The 19,068-nt window shown below is 36.1% G+C and overlaps 1 long non-coding RNA gene across 1 annotated transcript; it reads right to left on the bottom strand.

The window, feature by feature from the left end:
• Positions 1 to 766: 766 nt before the first annotated feature.
• On the bottom strand, positions 767 to 17,678 carry LOC106147255. The gene is made up of 3 exons (XR_001232054.1): positions 17,602 to 17,678; positions 16,023 to 16,135; positions 767 to 1,432 (listed from the first exon to the last, which is right to left on the bottom strand). It is a non-coding gene; the product is annotated as an uncharacterized LOC106147255 (long non-coding RNA).
• Positions 17,679 to 19,068: the final 1,390 nt, after the last annotated feature.

Genomic DNA, 19,068 nt, shown 5'->3' on the forward strand with positions numbered 1-19,068 from the left:
GTCGTGGGAATAAAAGGAAAAGACCCATGAGGGTTTCTGTATGGACAGATGATGTTGGGACTATTTTGACCTGCTCATGTCCCATGAGTAACTAGAAGCAGAATAAAAGCTTGACATCTTGTATCTGTCTCCGGCTACCTTAAATGTTGGGTCAGATTCTTGCTCAACTCTATGCATAGACTTGTGAATCTTTTAAGGAGTGCCTGTCTAAAAACTGGTAACACAAGGTAGACCAATCCTAAATTTACCTCCTGTCGCTCATCTGCCTTCAATACTGAAGACACAGAGGTAAGAATGTGATATTTTCAAGGCTTCAGGAAAGGAGAATTTTGCAGACCGCTCCCCTCATGGGATTGCCCCTTCGGGACTGAACACAGGGCCTTTGCTTTGAGCTCCAGCTCCAGCCCTTTTTACTTTTTCATTCTGAGACTGTCCCTTTAAACACAAGCAATTTCCTCATGACAGAAACCAGGACAGCTTGCCCTAAGCAAGAGCAACCATGTCTTTGAGTAACTGAAGTATTGAATTTCCCCTTCAAACAGTAATGATTTCCCTGGAGCCGGCAAGACCTCACAGAATCAGATCTGAAATAATGATAAACCAAACAAGCCTGACCAAGACTCGTTGACTACATCCCTAGCCTCCCAATTTTTGTTACTTTCCCATATAATCCTAAAGTTTTTGTCAGTAACCCTAAACATAGGGCTTAGGATGCTGGGACACAGCTCCTGGTGTGTGGCCACACCAAATATTAGAATTACTCTTCCTCTCTCTCTCTCTCTCTCTCTCTCTCTCTCTCTTTTTCTCTCTCTCCCTCCCTCCCTTCCTCCCTTTTTCAACTTTCAAGGAGATAGGTGTCAAAATCTAATCTTCTCTGTCTCCCAGCGTGAAGCCTAGATTTCCAGTAAGAATCCTTTGAGCGTGTTCTAGGTTCTGGACTAATCCCCTCTCCTGTGCAGATGTTGGTAGTAAATCTAATGCTATGTAAGTAAGTGTGCAGAGGGAGAAAGCTGCCTTTCCATTCCCAAGCTTCTCAAATGCAACCATTTGTGTTGTAGGAGAAGGAAAAGGACCCCACGGCTGCAGTCCTTCAGGCCAGGCCAGGCCATGCTGTGGAACTATTTCCAGGAACAAAAGGGCCCAGCAAGCTGCAGAAAGGCAGGTGCTGAACTGACGTCAAACGCTCCTCAGGCAGGGCCTTCTGTGTGTGCACACTCAGGCGCTCTAGGAAAGGGCACGGCAGGAATCCTCACTAACAGGTCAGAGCAGCGGAGACTTCCTCCCTGACAGTTGTCATTTCTGTGGAAGTCGAATCTTCCCCTAGCTGCTTCACAGTTGCCAGCTAAGTGTTCTACTGGAGGAGAGACAGGTGGAAAAAGGCAAGAAGACACATTCTCCTTCAGGCGTGAGCAGAAAGAAAAGCTCAGATTTTCTAAAAAATGAAAATCAAAAGTTAGTTTTCTGGAAAAACAAAACATCTATCATTGTTTTCTTATTTCAGTTACCAATTTATTAGGTAGAATGCTCAAAACCAGACTTACCTCTGTGTGAAAAGAACTTGGGAATTTTTGACCTGAGCAATTTGATATGAATCTGTTCTATAGAATGTTGAGATTAATATCCAGCTTTGGTATACTTTTATTTCGTTATTACATCTCTTAGAAAACAGAAATGCAAACTAGAGAAAGAAAAACGGTCACAGAGAGAAAAATAAAAGAGCATAGAAGTGAAAAGAAAAATCTGTGAAACAATACTGTGAAAATCATTTTCCCTCCTATCTCTTCCATAAATGGTTAGTCAGGATATTTGTTTTAAATTTCCCCTTCTAATTAGATGAAACATAGACTGTAAATCAAGTTTTGTTTGCAAGAATAGATGTAATATATCCAGATTGAGAAGTTTAGTTCTTTTTTTTAGTCAAATTCAGTGGTACATTCCTGAAGTCTTAGCACTGTGGAAGGCAGACTTGCGGATCACACTTCAGAGCCTTTGCTGGGGAACTCAGTCAGACCACAACTCAAAATAAAAAATAAATGAATAAAATGGTCTGTGGGTATAGCTCAGTGGCGGAGCATCCCTGGGTTATATCCTTAATACCACACGGACAAACACAAAATGTTCAGGTTTTTTTCTTTTTTTTTCTTGCTGCATTTAAAGGAAAGTTTTTAAAAAGTCACTCTATATTCTTTACTCTAATCCTAAATATTATAAAGTTTGCCCATTGTGATGGTTGGTACATTGTGTCAACTTGAGATGCTTAGAAGTTTAATTAAGTAATTCAGCAGTTCTACATCCTAGGGTGTAGAGGTCATGTTGTAGGGCCGCTCTTTATGTCCTAGGGCTTTGTAATTGTTGATTCATTGTGCCAGTTTGAGAAGTTTACAAATTTAACTAATTGACTCTGCAGTTCTACATTCTAGGACATAGAGGACCCAACCTGTGGCGGGGTGGGTAGCCTGATTACAGTACAAGGGAGGGAAAGAGGCTTGCTCTCCCTATTTTGCTCTTGCTATTGCTGTCTTCTGCCACCATGAATGGTTGCCTCTCCATTGGCATGCCACCATGCCTTGGAGCTGGCTGATTATGGACTGAAATCACCACACACTGTGAACTAAATAAACCTCTCCTTACTTAATTCTGAGCATCAGGGTTTTATTGTCTCAGCAATGAAAGGGAGGTAACTAAGACATCTATGGAAAGATTTTACTCTTAATTTTAGTCCTATCTAATTTTCCTAAGGACCCAGATACACAACGCCCCTCTTCCTCTCATTCTTCAGTTGGTTTATTTATTTGTTTTTGACTTTTATTAGTACATGTTCTAATTACATAATGATTATGTTCACTGTAGAGGACTGGTGTACATATGTAACACACTTAATGTGCCTACTTTTTCCCCCTCCCTCCACTCTCCCTTTTGTCTTTCCAGCATTAGATTCATTTACTTATAAGACTTTCTAAAGTTAATCATCATATATATAGATTGTAAGCCAATTTAATATGCCAAAGACCATATAAAATATGTAAGACAGTTGTACTAAGTCAAGGCACACTGTTAGATACATTTTTTTTGTGCTGGATTACATTTTTTTTCTTTCTTTCTCTTTTTTCCTATTATTGTCTTCTCTCTTTCTCTCTCTCTCTCTCTCTGTCTCTGTCTCTGTCTCTGTCTCTCTCTCTCTCTCTCTCTCTCTCTCTCTCTCTCTCTCCATATATATGTATGACAGTACATGAAAGATCAGTAATCGATTTTGTCCAGTGTGGTTATGCCAATAGATATCTAATCTAAGCCTAGGTTCTAAAGAATATGAATTAGTATAAAAATTAAGAAAGAGTTATAGAGAGAAAATTCCTGGCAAAAGTAGCATCAGGTTATCATGAAGAATTTTTCCCTGACATTTATCTTAAAGTTGTGCAAATATTATTCAGCTTCACTTTGACTAGTAAAGATTATATTGACTTGGAAATCTAGATTCATAACTGCCTAAAGATTACAAGTAGAAACAAAGGTCTTTTACTTTCCAGTGAATGTGCTAACTTAAATAAAGTTTAGATGATATTATTATCATACAGAAAAATATATTAAACATTCAATTTAATGTATGTTGGTGATGTAAACTCACAGAATATCTTATGCTTCTAAAATCCTCTGCTGTTCCAGACTAATCAATATAAACCCTGAAAGATTATGTATGGTTTACTAAGACATAGACTGAAATAATAGTATTCATATCTTACTTGATTTTTCTTAATGAAAATGAAGAGGACTAGTTCCCAAGTGGTTAGAAGAGTACTAACGTAATCATATATTTAGCCCTAAATGCAGGTATTTTAAATTCCAATCACCTGAATATTTCTCCCTCAATTTTGCTAAGTATATCTAATACATTAAATTTTACTAACATTTAAGAATTAGGTTTTAATCAATTCCCCTCTCCAGATGCTTCCCAAATATTTAATGTTTTAATATTTATAGATGTTAGACATTAGAGATATGAGCAGTGAGTGAAGAAGGTATTAAACAGCTATAGCAGACTCTTCTGTTTAAGGAAAAGAGGTAGGAAACAAAGAGATGGCTGATCATGAGTCTGATCTAAACAAATGTTTCACTGTCATTGTGTTAAAATACCCTGCAAATTCAATATTAGGATCTACAAGCCTCTATAAACCTTGCTCTTATAAAATTCCCTTTCACCATCACTTAATTTTTCCCATTTCTCCTATTTAACTTTACATAGATGTCCATCTTCATCTCTAATAATGTCAAGCTTATTCCCACTACTAAGTGCTGCCCCCTTGGCAGAAGATCACCACCAGTTTCCTAAAACCATTCAAAATTTTATTCAAATGTTATCTTTACAAAGCTATGCTATGATAGTCTGTGAGTAAAGCACATCTCAAGTAATCCTCTGTCTCTCTCTCTCTCTCACACACACACACACCAGTACCTTAAAAGTCTATTTTTTAGCCAGGTGTGGTGGCACAAGCCTGTAATCCCAGCACTTGGGAGACTGAGGCAGGAGGATAGTTGTGAGTTCGAGACCAGCCTGGGCTACAAAGTGAGCTCAAGTCCAGCCTGAACTGAATAGTGAGACCCTGTCTCAAAAAGATGAAAAAAAAATAGTCTGTTTTCTAGAGAAGACAGTTTTTTCAATTCACAGCTATATCTCCAGTTTCTCACAGTGCCTAACACATAGTAAATATCAATCAATAGTCCTTCTTTCCTTCCTTCCTTCCTTCTGTCCCTTCTTCCCTCACTCCCTCCTTCCTCTGGTTCCCTCCTCTTTTTGTTTTTTTCTTTGCTTTGCTTTTACTCTTTATTTTCATTGCTGGGTTTTAACTCATGGGCTCACACATACTAGACAAATATTCCACCACTGAGCTCTATCCCCATTCCAATCAATAAGATTTCTTTTTTCCTGGAGTTGATTTATGTATGCAGAGTGACACAAAGTGGAAGAAATACTTTAGAAACGTTCTGTCACTTTAGAAATTTGCTTCTCATCATCTACCAAAACTTTTCAGCTTCCTTCTGATGATTTCTACTGTAATATTTCCAATAGAATGATCAGAGTAGTTGATTGATTTTGATGCTCAAATCTGCCCGTTCAAGTGGCACTACACTCCCTTGCCTGAATACGGCCAACATTTCACAGTTACATGCTCGTTACTACGAACAATCAGGAAGCACACCTACGCCTTCGCGTACTCAAAAGACACATTCCCTCTATTGAAGAACACCTGTTCTAAGGTGACTCAACTTGTCTATTTAAGGTTCATCGCTGCTGCTGGTGACTCCTCCATACCCAAAACAACTACTTTACTTAAAGGTTAGAGTATTTGCATATCTTTCTCTGTTTCTATTCCCAAAGAAATTGGTACCTTAATTAGCTCATAACATTTGTCTCTAGCTTCAGTGTTAACATACGTATCATTTTCATAGCTTGATATCTGCATAGTTTTTGGTTCAGCCTTTTATTCTATTAGTTTAAGTTCAACTCCAAACATAAATAGGATTATTCAAGCCTAACAGACCCTAACAATCTTTCCAGCAGCTTTCCAGGCAATTTGCTTTCTAATTATCATTTAAAATAATACATATGTAACTACTTTTATACTCATATTCACTGTTGCTATATGCATTTGAATAAATACATATACAGAAAGCCAAACTTATATCTGCAAATCATTGCAATAAATTGAATGTTTATTCACAGAAACATCTAATTGATTATCTCTTGGTGACAAGATTGGACAAATTTCAAAGTGACTCCAAAAGAGATTTAACGCGCTGCTAGAAATGAAATCTCTGCCAGGATAATGAAGACATTCGTGTTTTCTGAGGGAACTATGACCCCATGATGAAATAAACGTTCTAATTTTTAGGAAGAGTGTTTATTTATTTATTGTGATATTAACTGCAAACCCAGAGTCATTTAGTTTCAGCAAAAGGAGAGGGAATGTTGTTTCTAATGAGGTAACTCTGATTAAATCCGAACATTTCCCATTACTGTTAGTCATTTGAATATTTTAGGATATTTCTTTCAGAACCTTACTTTAACACTTTCATAGACTCTTGATGGAAATAGAGACTAGTCTGATGCATTGGGAGGGATATTTAGAAACAAGAGTGGGATCTTTTAGCACCTTTGTTAGAGGCATTAGTAACTGATTCCGGCCACCAAGGAAGGGTAATTCAGACATCTTAGAATTGGCTCAACATCTCATAAACCAAGTTTACCCAGAGGTAAAGGAAGGAAGAAATAATTAGGGTATCTGCAATGAAATAAAGCAAGCTGAAGAATTTTCAAGTATTGGGGGCTTTTTATTTGTTTGTTTGGTTTGGTTTATTTTGGTTGTTTGTTTTTCCTGGTGTTGGAGAATGAACCCAGGGCCTTTGCACTGAGCTGCATGCCCAGCCTTTAATTTTTTTTTATTTTGAAATAAGGTCTTATTAAGTTGCTAAATTACCTGGGCTGGATCTCATCTTGCTGTCCTCTCGCCTCAGCTTCCCAGAGTGCTGAGATAGCATTGCACTACCATGCCTAGTTTCATGTTTTTTGATTAATCTGCTAATTTTTACAGGTCAGGAAAATAGCAACTGATGGGTTTATCATGACAGATTCATTACTTTTCCTTGGAATAGCAGAATATTCTAGTATTTCATCAGAGCCTATTCCAATAGGGGGAAAAGTTTCTTTCCAATAAATATTTCAAGTAGTCAGTAATCAAACAAATAAGTACAACAAACAGACAAACCCATCACTCATCTAAAAAATTAAAATTTAATTCTGCTTAAGATGTCTATTTCAGGGTTAAAATCCTGGGAGGTAATCAAAGACCATTTGAAGATTTCTTTCTAACAGCTAATATTGTTAGAAAACTCCATACTAAGCATGAAATTAAAAATAAAATCAGAGATGGTGTGAATATATAATCTAGTTCCTTTTAAAATAAGAATATATATTATAAGAAGGTACCATATAAAGATGTATTTTAATCGGTTTTTATTATGTGTCTAAATTTTAACATAAGAACTTCCCTTTGGGGTTGCAGCTGTCATATAGCATAAGTTTGAGAATAATTATAACTTGAATAAGAGAGCGCTCTACCTTTAATTTGAACATCATATTTGCATTTAGGTATAGCTGAAACCTTTTTAGATAAGTAAATGACTAAAATAAAAATTGTTCATAATGGTTATCCTCAGAGAATAGTTTGAGTTATGCTTTCTAAATGTCTTATATAGTATTTTTCTTTTAATATAAAAGAGAAGAGGAAGAAGAGGACCGTTACTATTTCTGACATAAGCTTAGTCTTCTGTCAGCATGTTTATGACTTTTTCTCTTCATTTTCTTATGAGGGACATAAAATAATAGCTAAACTATTAGTGAAAGCTATCTATATTTTTAAGTTTCTTTGTTCATCTACCTCATATTTTAGCCTACCAAGGCATAACAAGTAATGAACTCTATAACAGAACCGAGTGTCTTAGTCATTTTCCTGTCATTGAAAGACGAGAACATCTGACACACGATACGTGACACTTCCAACTTAAAGAAGAAGAGGATGATTTGGGGTCTCACATTTTGGGCAGCATGGTTTAAGGGCCTGCTTGGAAGAAAGCAGCTAATCTCTTGATAGCCAGGAAAAAGAGAGCAAAGGGAAGAACCAGAGAGGAGGATGAACCTTACCATTCCATTTCCCACAGTTACCTGCCTCTCCCAACTCACTTCCACCTCCATCCACGATCACATTTAATTATAGTGTCTGGTGAAGTTATCACCATTTAAAAGCCTGTCTATGCATGCATGAAGGGCTTGGGATGTCCGGATATAGCCATAGCAGTAGCCTTCCATGCCTGTCAGAACTGGGGTTCAGTCTTCCATTTATTTAGCAGTTGGAGCTTAATGAATTATTTCAGTGTTCTGATCTCAGTTTCCACAGCTATAAAATGAGCATAATAAATTCTATTTTATGGATTATTATAGGAATGGAAATCTGTCTGGAAAATATATTGACTTTACATTTAGTATAGAATAGAAAGTTTATATAGTTACTTGCTATAAAGTGAACTTATAAAATTTTAATCAAATTGTAGAACATTTTAGTTTTACACACATAGAGTGGTCCCCTCTTATCTGCAGGGGAAACATTCCCAGACGTCCAGTGAATGCCTGAAATCACAGATAGAGTAACACTATATGCTATGATTTTTCCTAACCTTTTCAAACCTAATGTTTGATAAAATTTAGTTCATTAAGCTTGGTGAGACATTAATAATAATAAAGTAGAACAAATAAATGAATAATCATGATAAAAATTATATGAATGTGCCTCTCAAAATATTTTATTGTACTCTTGTGGTGATGTAAAATGATACAATTTCTATGTGATAGATGAACTGAGGTGAATGATGTAGGCACTGTGCTCACCGCTAGGCTACAGCTGATCTTCTGACAATGTCTCAGAAGTAGGATCATTTCCACTGAGTGATTCTGGATTACGAAACCATGACAATGTCCAGCAGGTAATACACAGAGCATGGACATGGTAGGAAAAGGGATGATTCAAGTCCGAGCTGAGCAACATAGCACATTTGGAGATTTCATCATGTTACTCAAAATGGCACACAATTTAAACTTATAAATTGTTTAATTCTGGATTTTTAAAAATATTTTGAGACCTATACTGATCATACATTATTGAAACCAAAGAAAGTAAAGCCACATATAAGTGGGAACTACTAAGTGAAAACCATGAAAGTGATACACAAGTTGCTGGAATGTGCTAAACACTGCTTTCAAATGATGAATACACATCTAAGGAAGCTCTGATTCACTGAGAATATAACACATGGCATAAGATGCTATGTTAGTAGGAAAAAATCATGCACTTAGTCAGATGTTGGTGAGTGAAATTATATCAAAAACTTTAAAGATTTGAAGGGCTATGTCTTGCTTGCAGATAGGGTGAATAGATTATAACTTTTTGGAACCACACAAGACCCTATAAATCCCATGTGTAGGATTAAAATTACCAGTCAGTACACTTTCTAATGTCCCTTCTTTGTCTGCTTCTGTCTTCCTTCTTTCTATCCATTACTTCCCACTTTTGAATACTGTTAGAAATGTGAGCTGATTTTTTGAAACAAGGTAAGAAATTACTGGTAACAAACCATGTATGTTCTCCTTTTCTCCTTTGTTAATGAATATCTTTATGGCAGGGACAAAAAAAGTGAAATTGTCTTAGCTATGGTAAAAACACATGGATAATAATTTAATATAAAGCCTTCCTCCCTCACTGGAGATAGAAATATAGGTTAACATATTTCAGGTGAACTTTTTCTCTTATCTTCATTACTCTTTTTTTATTTTAAAGAGAGTAGTCAATGAGACACAAACAAACAAAGAAATACAACTGTAGCAGCATACCAGTATCACAAAGAAACAAATCAAAGCAAGAACATTCAAAGTGATACAGAGTCTCCAGACAAAATAATACGAATCAACAGTGATTGTTACATTACATATCACTATGAAAATTGCTCAACTGAATGAAAGATTGCTGAAACCATTATAGGTAATAAGAAAATAATAGTCTGAAGTAGTGTTCAACCTCACCCAGAAAACTTTACTAATCCTTTCTTCTTGAGCTTATTAATGTTACTTTTCTGATTTCTCTTACTTGGAGTAATGCATAGTTCTTAGGCCAAATCCAATCAGTCATTAGCTGCTAGATAAGGCCTGGGAGAACCTGTCCAGGCTAAACTGGAAAGAGAAAGTTGATGATCACCAGCATGTGCTGTGAGCTCCCATGGGAGAATGGTTGGTCTTGGACTGGACTGCAGTTGAGAAAACAATACAAGGCTTATAACAAAAATATACTGAAACATTTTTGCAAAACAATCACAACCTGGTAATATTTCAAAATTTCTCATATTAATATTCAACCTAATATGAATTACAGCAATATGACAACCTCAGTTACTTTTACTTGGGGCATAGAAAAACAGCGAACCCAATTCAGTTACTATAACCCCAACCATAAATAAGCTTATTAAGCCAGTTGATGGTCTATTTAATAAATTTTGTTCAAGTATCATTATGCAGCATAATGACATACATAAACTCAGCTATACATAAACTAGATGAGCTATTATCATTGTACAAGAAGACCTAAATTGGTATCAAATTGATAAATCTGAATTGGTAAACAGGTATCATGGAAAATTTTTGGATGAAAGTAGAAAAATAGCCTGTTGCTAGACACAGGTGCAAGTCTCTCGGAACTTCTTTTCAATCCTGGCCTTCCTTCCAGCCATCACACCTCAGTGAAAGGAGTCACTAGTGAGGAGGGAATATACTATTTTTCACAACCCTTAGACTGTAACTACTTGTTAGATCTTTATTGAGTACCTCTGTCTTCCTCAGAAACCACTTTGAAGATACCACCATGTATTACAGCAGTCGTTGATATTTTCCTACTAATCTGTCCATAACTCTGTAACGTTTGTATTGTTCCTATGCTATTTTGTAAATGGATGTATGTTTATTACTATGTGTTTCCTACAACATCCATTGAGAATAGTCAATGACTATTCAATTGGTCATTCATGTATAGCTCTATTTATTTTCTTTAGAAACCACTTTGAGGAAACCAAAGTATAGTACAACAACCATTGATAATCTCCCTCCACTTTTGTCTGTAACTCACTATTATTTGTCTATTTGTTTTCCTGAGAAACTACCTTGTAGATAACAATAGGTAAAACAACAACCACTGATAATTTTCTACTACTTTGTCTGTAATTTGGTAAGCCCCCATTACTATGTTATCCTTCTTTTACTCTTTAAAATAATAAAAAAAGGAAAGAAAATAGAGAAATAAAATGCACTCTTTTTCTCTCTCTCTCTCCTACTTACACTGTAACAAATACCACGCTTTGCTGTCCATCACAGAAACCTTGTAAGCAAGTTGTTATCTCCATTCGCAGGTGAGGAAATGATTTTAAAACTTCTGGCTTCAAAATAAGGAGAAGTTGAGCCCAACTTGATTTCTGCTTTAGCACAGTCCCTAAATCTCTTCACCATGCAACCTCAAAAGACACCGTGAAATCATCTGTATTCTCTGCAAATTCCCTTTGTGAACAGAAAGAGGCAGATAGAGCGAACAGCTGATCAGGTTACCTGCTAAGAGCTCATTGGTATGAATGATAAAGGAGAAAGTATTCTTTATAGCAAGAAAAACAAGACTCCATATCCTTCAAAAATCTTAATAGAAATTTGGAACTCTTTATTTTTACCACGGAAGCCAAATTCAAATGCATAACTGCTTCACAGCATATTGCTGAAGAGAACTAGGTTAGGAGAATTAACTGTCTTCATTCATTTCTTTGGAGCTGGGCTATATATACATACATAAAATAAGTAAATATTCCATGTGCTTCCAAGACATGTGTTCTACAGATGATATTACTTGAAACATTCATAGTGTCCAATGGTCAGATTTCAAATTAAGCATGTAACTCCCTAAGGATATATAGACACATGGGCCTTTCAGGCTTTGCACATGCATGGATGCATGTAAGAAAATCAATTTCTAGATTCTCAGCTTCTGTTTGTACAGTTTTCTAAAGATTATCTTGTTGAAAAAGTCTGCCAATTTTCAATAAACCAACTCATACTCCAAAATTGTTTTTTCCCACTTTCTGTAGGAAAAGTAGCATTTCTCCTGCCTATAATGAATCTTGCCATGTTGCACTGTCCTTAGATATAAATCAAGGCATGGAAGAAAGTTCAGTGTTCATAGTGATTGTGAAAGGAAACAAAAAGTTAGTAAGTCAGTAAGAAATACAGAAGTTAACTCCCTCACAAAATTATGGTAAGGCCTCTGTTTTTCTCTCTCTCCATTTTAATATCCACCTACCTACCTTTCCATTATTCTATCTATCAATATTAAGTGGGGTTCTTTTTTTTAATTTATTTTAAAAGTAAAAGAAGGAAAACATATTAACAAACACATCCATTTACAAAATAGCATAAGAACAATACAAGCAATACAGAGTTACAGACAAAGTGGTACAAAATTAGCAATGGTTGTTGTATTACCTATTGATATCTTCAAAGTGGTTTCTTAGGAAAACAAATAGAGACATGCAAGATTGATCAAATAAATAGTCCTTAACTGTTCCCTTCAGGAAAGTGATAGAAGTCAGTAGTACAACTATGTTAGCTAGCCTGTACATACATACATACATACATACATACATATTTTCCCCTTCTTTCTTTTCTTTTCCCTCACCCCAGTTGCTCTTTACTTTTGAGCATTTTCCTTTCATTTCACAATATTAAGTGGGATTTTTCAAAGAGATAGAACAAAATTTATCTATCTTTCTATATCTATCTATGTGTTTATTATCTATCTATCATCTATATTTTTATTATCTATCATCGATTTGTCTATCTACCTATAGATATGTACATATAGACAGGTTTTAGGAATATTAATGGAATTTGTGCAGGCTCTAGCGCCCATCTGGTAAGTTTCAATACGAAAACACAGTGCAGACCCATTGACACTGAAGAAAAGCCAAAACATTTCTGTGAATGTCTATTTCAAAACAGCCTGTGGCTTGGATCTGGATTACAATATTTTCAATTTCTAAGTGGAACATGAAGTGACAATGCAAACTGATCTGCCTAACATAATGCATAAGATAGAAATTCACTGTAGTACTTAATCAACCAATTTAAATAGTGCATTCCAGATCAGTTTGATCATCTCCTTACGACATGGGTGAGTTGTATGGGTACATGTTCATACCCACTTGCCGTATGGCTCTGGTTTAATACATCATAATGAAAGGTACTCAGATGAAGCCTGGCTGAGAGAAAGGAGAGTTATCTTCTCCCACCATAAAGGACAGACACATGATTTTCAAGGTTTTCTCCACTGAATCACTGTCTTCAGTCCCACAGGAAATTAATTAACCTCAGAAATTAAAACTGTCATTTCTGTGGGAACCTTACAGAAAAATTTTACTGAGATATAACCACATGACTTCAACATGATCTAGATGATTTTAGGAGTTGATCATTTAATACCCATTCTTTAGGGGGCTATGACCTCTACTGTGGCTGGAGAGATCATATTCACACTTCAGTATCCTTTCAAGCATTTCTGCCACCGTCTGCAGACAGTGGTAGAAGAGTTCATTGACTTTGGGTTATTCTATTTGGAGTCAATTAACAGTGACCTCAAACAGGACAGCAACGATATTTAAGTAGAAGTGAGTGTTTATGTTGTCACAGTCGTGCAGTGGGTTCTGAGGAGATGCTGGAATCTACCACTGGTTGCTGGAACCCAAGAATGCTGGCAGCAAGGAAAGTTGAACACTAAGCTCCCTTTATTTCATCTGACATGATGAAACATTCAGAAATGATTTCTGTAGACTGGTACCTGAACTGGGGTGTGATATAGATCTGTGGGTGAGGAAGACACATTGGGCTCCATATACATGTAGAGGAAGAAATATCCTGAGTTGGGGAGAAGCAAATATACAGAGAAATGTAAAAGTGGCGATTATAACAATGAGGATGGTAAAATGGGAGTGGGAGCTGCAAAGTTGTTGGTAATATCATAATTCTAATTCTAGCCCTTCCTGAGAGACAGCACCATTTCCTTACCATACACTAATGCTTGCACTTTTTCCAAATAGTGCCCCAATTTTTAACATAAGCAAACTCGAACAGGTATCCCACACTTGGTCCAAATTATCCAAACACATGCCAAATAAGTGAGGGAGAAATTCACTTTAGGAAGAACAAAAAAGGTTTCTTCTAACCATTGCTGCAATGCAAAATTAACATCTGTCTCATGAACCTCCCTAATTACAGCCCTAAAACATCACCTATTTCAGTCTCTTTAGATCATAGATTTTGAAACTCTATAGTCAAATTTTAAGCAATTAAGTAATAGCAGAAAGATATGTTGAAGATCTAGGTGAAAGGCAAGGATCCAGCCTTCCACAAAAGATAGCTTGAAATAGAAATTACTGCTCAGTGCAGTCTAATATTATTCTGATTCACAGTCAGTGGATGATGGTTTAGAATTGGGGGAGATTCTTAAAATGTCTCGTATGCTGTCTCAGCAATATAGTTATGTAATTACTTGCTAGTCTTCATTCCCAAGACAGAATTCTACATTAAAACACACCTTGTAAATCTCAAACCAGGTTGCCATGGTAACACAGTCAAGTCTCTACCATTCTCTAACTCTGCACTCTTAGCTAACTTATTTCAGCCTCATTGCTTTCTTGTTGATGCCAAAGCACTGTGACAGATAATTAAGAATTTGTGTGTACTTTACTGTATAATACTTAATTTCTCTTCAAAAATTCTTTCATTGGCTGCATTGTATAGAATGCATGAATATAGTTCCAAATATTCATATTTATTCATAAAATGTTTAAAATGTTGACTGATTTTGGTACAGGCTCATATAAGGCATTTCGTACTTTAAATTTCCATGTTTAGGTACTTTAAAGTAAACTTCTATGGAGAATTTAAATAAATTTGGAGTACATAGCTGTTCTTTTAATACATAAGAAAATTATTGCAATGTTTGTAATTTGTCTCTAAGCTTCTTATCAATGTGTCCATTGTCTGATTCATACAGATTAACTAGAAGACTACTGCAACACATACCTACCAAAACTGATCATGTTATATCTCAGTGCAATATGTATGAGCAACCATAATCCTCCAATCAAACAGAATTTCTTTTTATTGCTTCTCTTGAAGACTTAAAATTTTCATTATGACCTGCGCTCATTGGAAAGATCAAGTTTCAAGGAAAGCAAAGATGTAAACTGGAGTTGAAACTTAATCTAATTCCAATAAATGACCAGCATAATAATCATACTTTTCTAAATATTACAATGGTGGTAGGCTAAGCATTTCACCTAAGGGATTCATAACAACCTTCAGGGCCACCACATTTTGTAGACGTGGACAATTATATCTAGAGAAGATGAAACAACTTGACTGAACACTTACAATAATAAACTACTGAAATTTGTTTTGGTTAAATATCTTCCATTAGTGAGCATATGTCTAGCTACAAGTAGATACAAATCAAGTTTACTCTTAATTCCTAAGTCAGGAAAATCATGAAGTTGGAAAGGTACCCGGAGCACAAATGTGATAAGACAATCAGATACAAATCCTTACTCTCTTGCAATCCTGTGCAATTCATTTTCATCCTATTCCTTATCCCCAGAGGTTGCCCTGCAAGATCCCATCAGAGTCTCCTTCCATATTTCTTCCCTAGGAATGGGCTTTTCTCTTGGACAGCAGGACAGCAGAGAAACACAGAATGTAGAACCACCTTCAAAGCAATCTTAAACTCTTTTTTCTACCAATTTCCTCAATCTCTACCATAGCATAATGCAAAACAATCCTCAAATAAAAACATGTTTTATGTTAAAGGGCTAGAGTAGACTCATGTTTTTAAAAACTGATTTTAATCTGCAGATACTGAAATCTCTTGTGATACACCTCTAGGAATACTATAAACATTATTAATGTTTGCTTCAGATTTTCACTCACCATTTATTTAGTAATGATTTTATGAAACCCTAAGTGGTTTTTTATTGTGCTTCATTAGAAACTGCAATTCTAAAGCTGCAAAATCTATGATCTGACTTCTATTTGCCAGTGGTGGCTCTTTCCCATCATTTAATCTCTCTCTTCAGTCCGCAGTATGTGGGACCCTTCATTTTATCAGGGGAGCTAAATTTTTTCTTTACTCATAGCTTCGTAGTGAATTCTTCTGCCTCAGATTATTTCATCTGCACCATATTAAGCTAAACAGTTTCTACCATTATTCCTTTGAGGGAATTAAATAAATGACTAATAGTGAAAAATCTAACTTGTTTTTAGTATAAAATAATATTTAGTACATTACTTATTTAGCTACTAAGTGTGGGTGATTTCAAGATTAGGATTAAGAAAGCCAGACCTGATGGTGCATATAGGTACTCTAGAGGCTGACGCAGGAGGATCACCATGAGTTCAAGGTCAGCCTGGGCTACAAAATGATTTCAAGGCTGTCCTGGAGTATGTAGTGAGAATCTGTGTCAAAAAAAGATTAAGATTAATATCATCAACAGGTTCATAATCCAGTAGGGGCTACAGGTATGAAATGGTGAGTTAATTAATTCCTATTACAGAAGTCCTAGTCTGTTATTAATGGGGGGAAAATAAAGCAGTTCCTTCCTGGAATGTAGCAGAAAAGCCAAGATAGAGGAGGAGTGTTACCTAGCTCTTACCACCTCACTCCAAGTTTCTCTTAAGTACAACTCTAGAGGATAAAATAAAAAGAGGCAGAATGTCTTGAAAATTAGAAACAATGTCTTTAAAAGTAGTTCCTATGATATCCATTGAAAAATATGTACAGAAAGGTAGAGTTCAGGGTATGATCTGTCTAGGGAATTTTGTTATTTTTGGCTGCCTCACTATTAGTATTTTCAGCTTGTGGAGAAACCTGAAGATGTCTTTCTGAAGATTATTCACCTTCTTTAAGAAGACTATAATAAGATGGTATATAAACACATGAAAAAATAACACAGACGCCTGAGCCCATCTAAGTCTCAGGGATATGAGAATAGAAGAATGACTTAGTGAAGCAGTAGGGTAGAACAGAAAAACTCAAGGCCCATCTGTCAGTTAAAAGGCCATGGGAAAAGCCATGAAAGCAATTCATGTAACCTAAGTCTTGTCATTTTTTGGCTGATCACCTGAATGCTGCTTTCAAATTTTAAATTTGGATGTAAGAGCTGATCTATCTCATTCCTCTAAGTGCTTATAAAAGCACTCACAGAACAAATAGGACCACACACAACTAACTGATCTGGCCTAGTTGTGTGATTTGCTGCATTTTACTAGTCTTACTAGGGTAGCTGTACCTTGAAAATTGTATAAGATTTTTTCACATAAACAAATAACATTAAGACCCAGAATCTGTATCTCAATAGTAATTACCCAGATCCATTAAGAGGAGGGAAATGAATGTTTTAGTCCATGTCATACAGATTTCTCTGAATCAATCCCTTTATTTATAAAAGACAAAACTACTTCCCATGGGCTTTCCCCCTCCCATGCCTACCATGGGATTGGATGACAACACGACACATAAATAACCCTTCCAGCCTACTTGCCTTGGAGTTCCAATACTTCTACTCTAAAGATATGTTCTCAGCCTCCTCCATAATCCATATTCATGATAGACTATGAAACTTATCACCCACCAAACAATTCTATGTCCCAAGTAATTAATTCTAACAGCCTTAATTCATTTCAGTTTGCTTGCTCTACCCTCGCTAGGTGAGAAAATGTACCTTCAATCCAGAGACACCTCTGTTTTGTTACATTACATCTCCTTGTCCAGCCCTTTTTACTCTCCAGCTACCATCTGTTCGCTGTTGTGATTTTAAACCCTGTCTAACTAATGACATTACTTCCATTGAACTACTATAGTTTTATCAGCAACTAACAAAGCCCTAGGAAAATAAACATAGAAACATCTTCCCTTTGCTTACCCTGCTGATATGTACTGCATTGTGTCCCCTTTGCTTTATAGGTTGAAACCTAAACCCCACTGTGGGGACTATACAAGAAGAAGGAATCATTATGTGGCAATTAAGGCTAAATGAGCTCATAATGGTGGAGTTCTAATCCATCAGGATTGGTAGATTTATTAAAAAGGGGGAGTATGAAAGAGAAAAAACTAAAGAGATCTCTTTCCATGAATATCTGATGAAGAAAGGCCACAAGAGCAAATTCTCAACCCACTGTCCCCCATCTGTTGGATTTGTTGCATAACTGGCTATAATAAATGTTTTCTCTCTAACTTTACAGTTCTTCCCCACTTGAAACTTAAATGTGGATATGTGATTCTCTTTCAACCCTGAGGCTGTAGCTTACCTGATGTAACACGAGACTCGAAAAAGAACATGTAGGAAGATTTTTGTTTTTGTTGTTTCTATATTCATATATCTGGCTTCCAGTACAAAATAACATAAACTTTGTAGTCTAAACAAGATGTTTATTTTCTCGCAGTTAAAGAGACTGGAGGTTCAAGATCAGAATTCCAGCAGGGTCAGGTTCATGCTGTGATTTTAAATCCTCTCTAACTAATGATATTACTTCCACTGAACCACTATAGTTTTCTAAGCAACTAACAAAACCTAGGAAAACAAACAACGTAGAAAGAAACTGACCTCCTCCTGTCTCAAAGATGTTGTCCTCACCTTGCAAACGTTGCAGTGAGAACTCTCTTAGAACTTTTCTTGTAAAGACACTAATCCTGTCTGATCAGTCTCTATCCTTATCACCTCATTTAATTATAGTGCTTCAGTTAAAGCTCTATCTCCAAATATAGGTACATTGGTAGATTGAGCTTCATTATATGGTTCCCCCTCTCCTCAGGTACCGGGAATCGAAATCACGACTTTGCGCTTGCCAGGCAGACGCTGTGCTGCTGAGCTAAATCCCTAGCCCCCGAGATTCAATATATGAATTTAGGGATAAAACAAAATTCTTTGCAAAATGATTTCCTCTTCTTGATTATTGTAATAGCTATTAGAACAAGTCTGGACCAACATATCATAAAATGAGAGATAACATCAGGGAAAGTTAATTATCTCAGCTGAAATCAGTCCAGACCAACCAGCCTGCTACAGCCATACCACCCAGAACGCGCTCGATCTCGTCTGATCTCAGATCAATCAGCCCATAACTGACCCGGAAGTTGAAGACAGAAATCTGAGCAGATCTAGATAAAATCAGTGAAATCTCTTCCAGATCAGTTGCATTGCCTTCCATCTGTACACTCTTCAGAAATAATAAATGGTTGCCATTGTAATCTTCTAAGAATTGAGATGCTTTATTAGTCATCAATAGCTAACTTTTAATATACCATTACTGTCCAAATGTCACACATCCTTTTACACAGAAAATAGAAGCCATCAGACAGGAACTTCCCTTTTTTCTATCATATTTGAAGA

This window comes from Chinchilla lanigera, unplaced genomic scaffold (genome assembly GCF_000276665.1).
Source record: "Chinchilla lanigera isolate Chin_1 unplaced genomic scaffold, ChiLan1.0 scaffold00007, whole genome shotgun sequence".
Taxonomy (NCBI): Eukaryota; Metazoa; Chordata; class Mammalia; order Rodentia; family Chinchillidae; genus Chinchilla; species Chinchilla lanigera.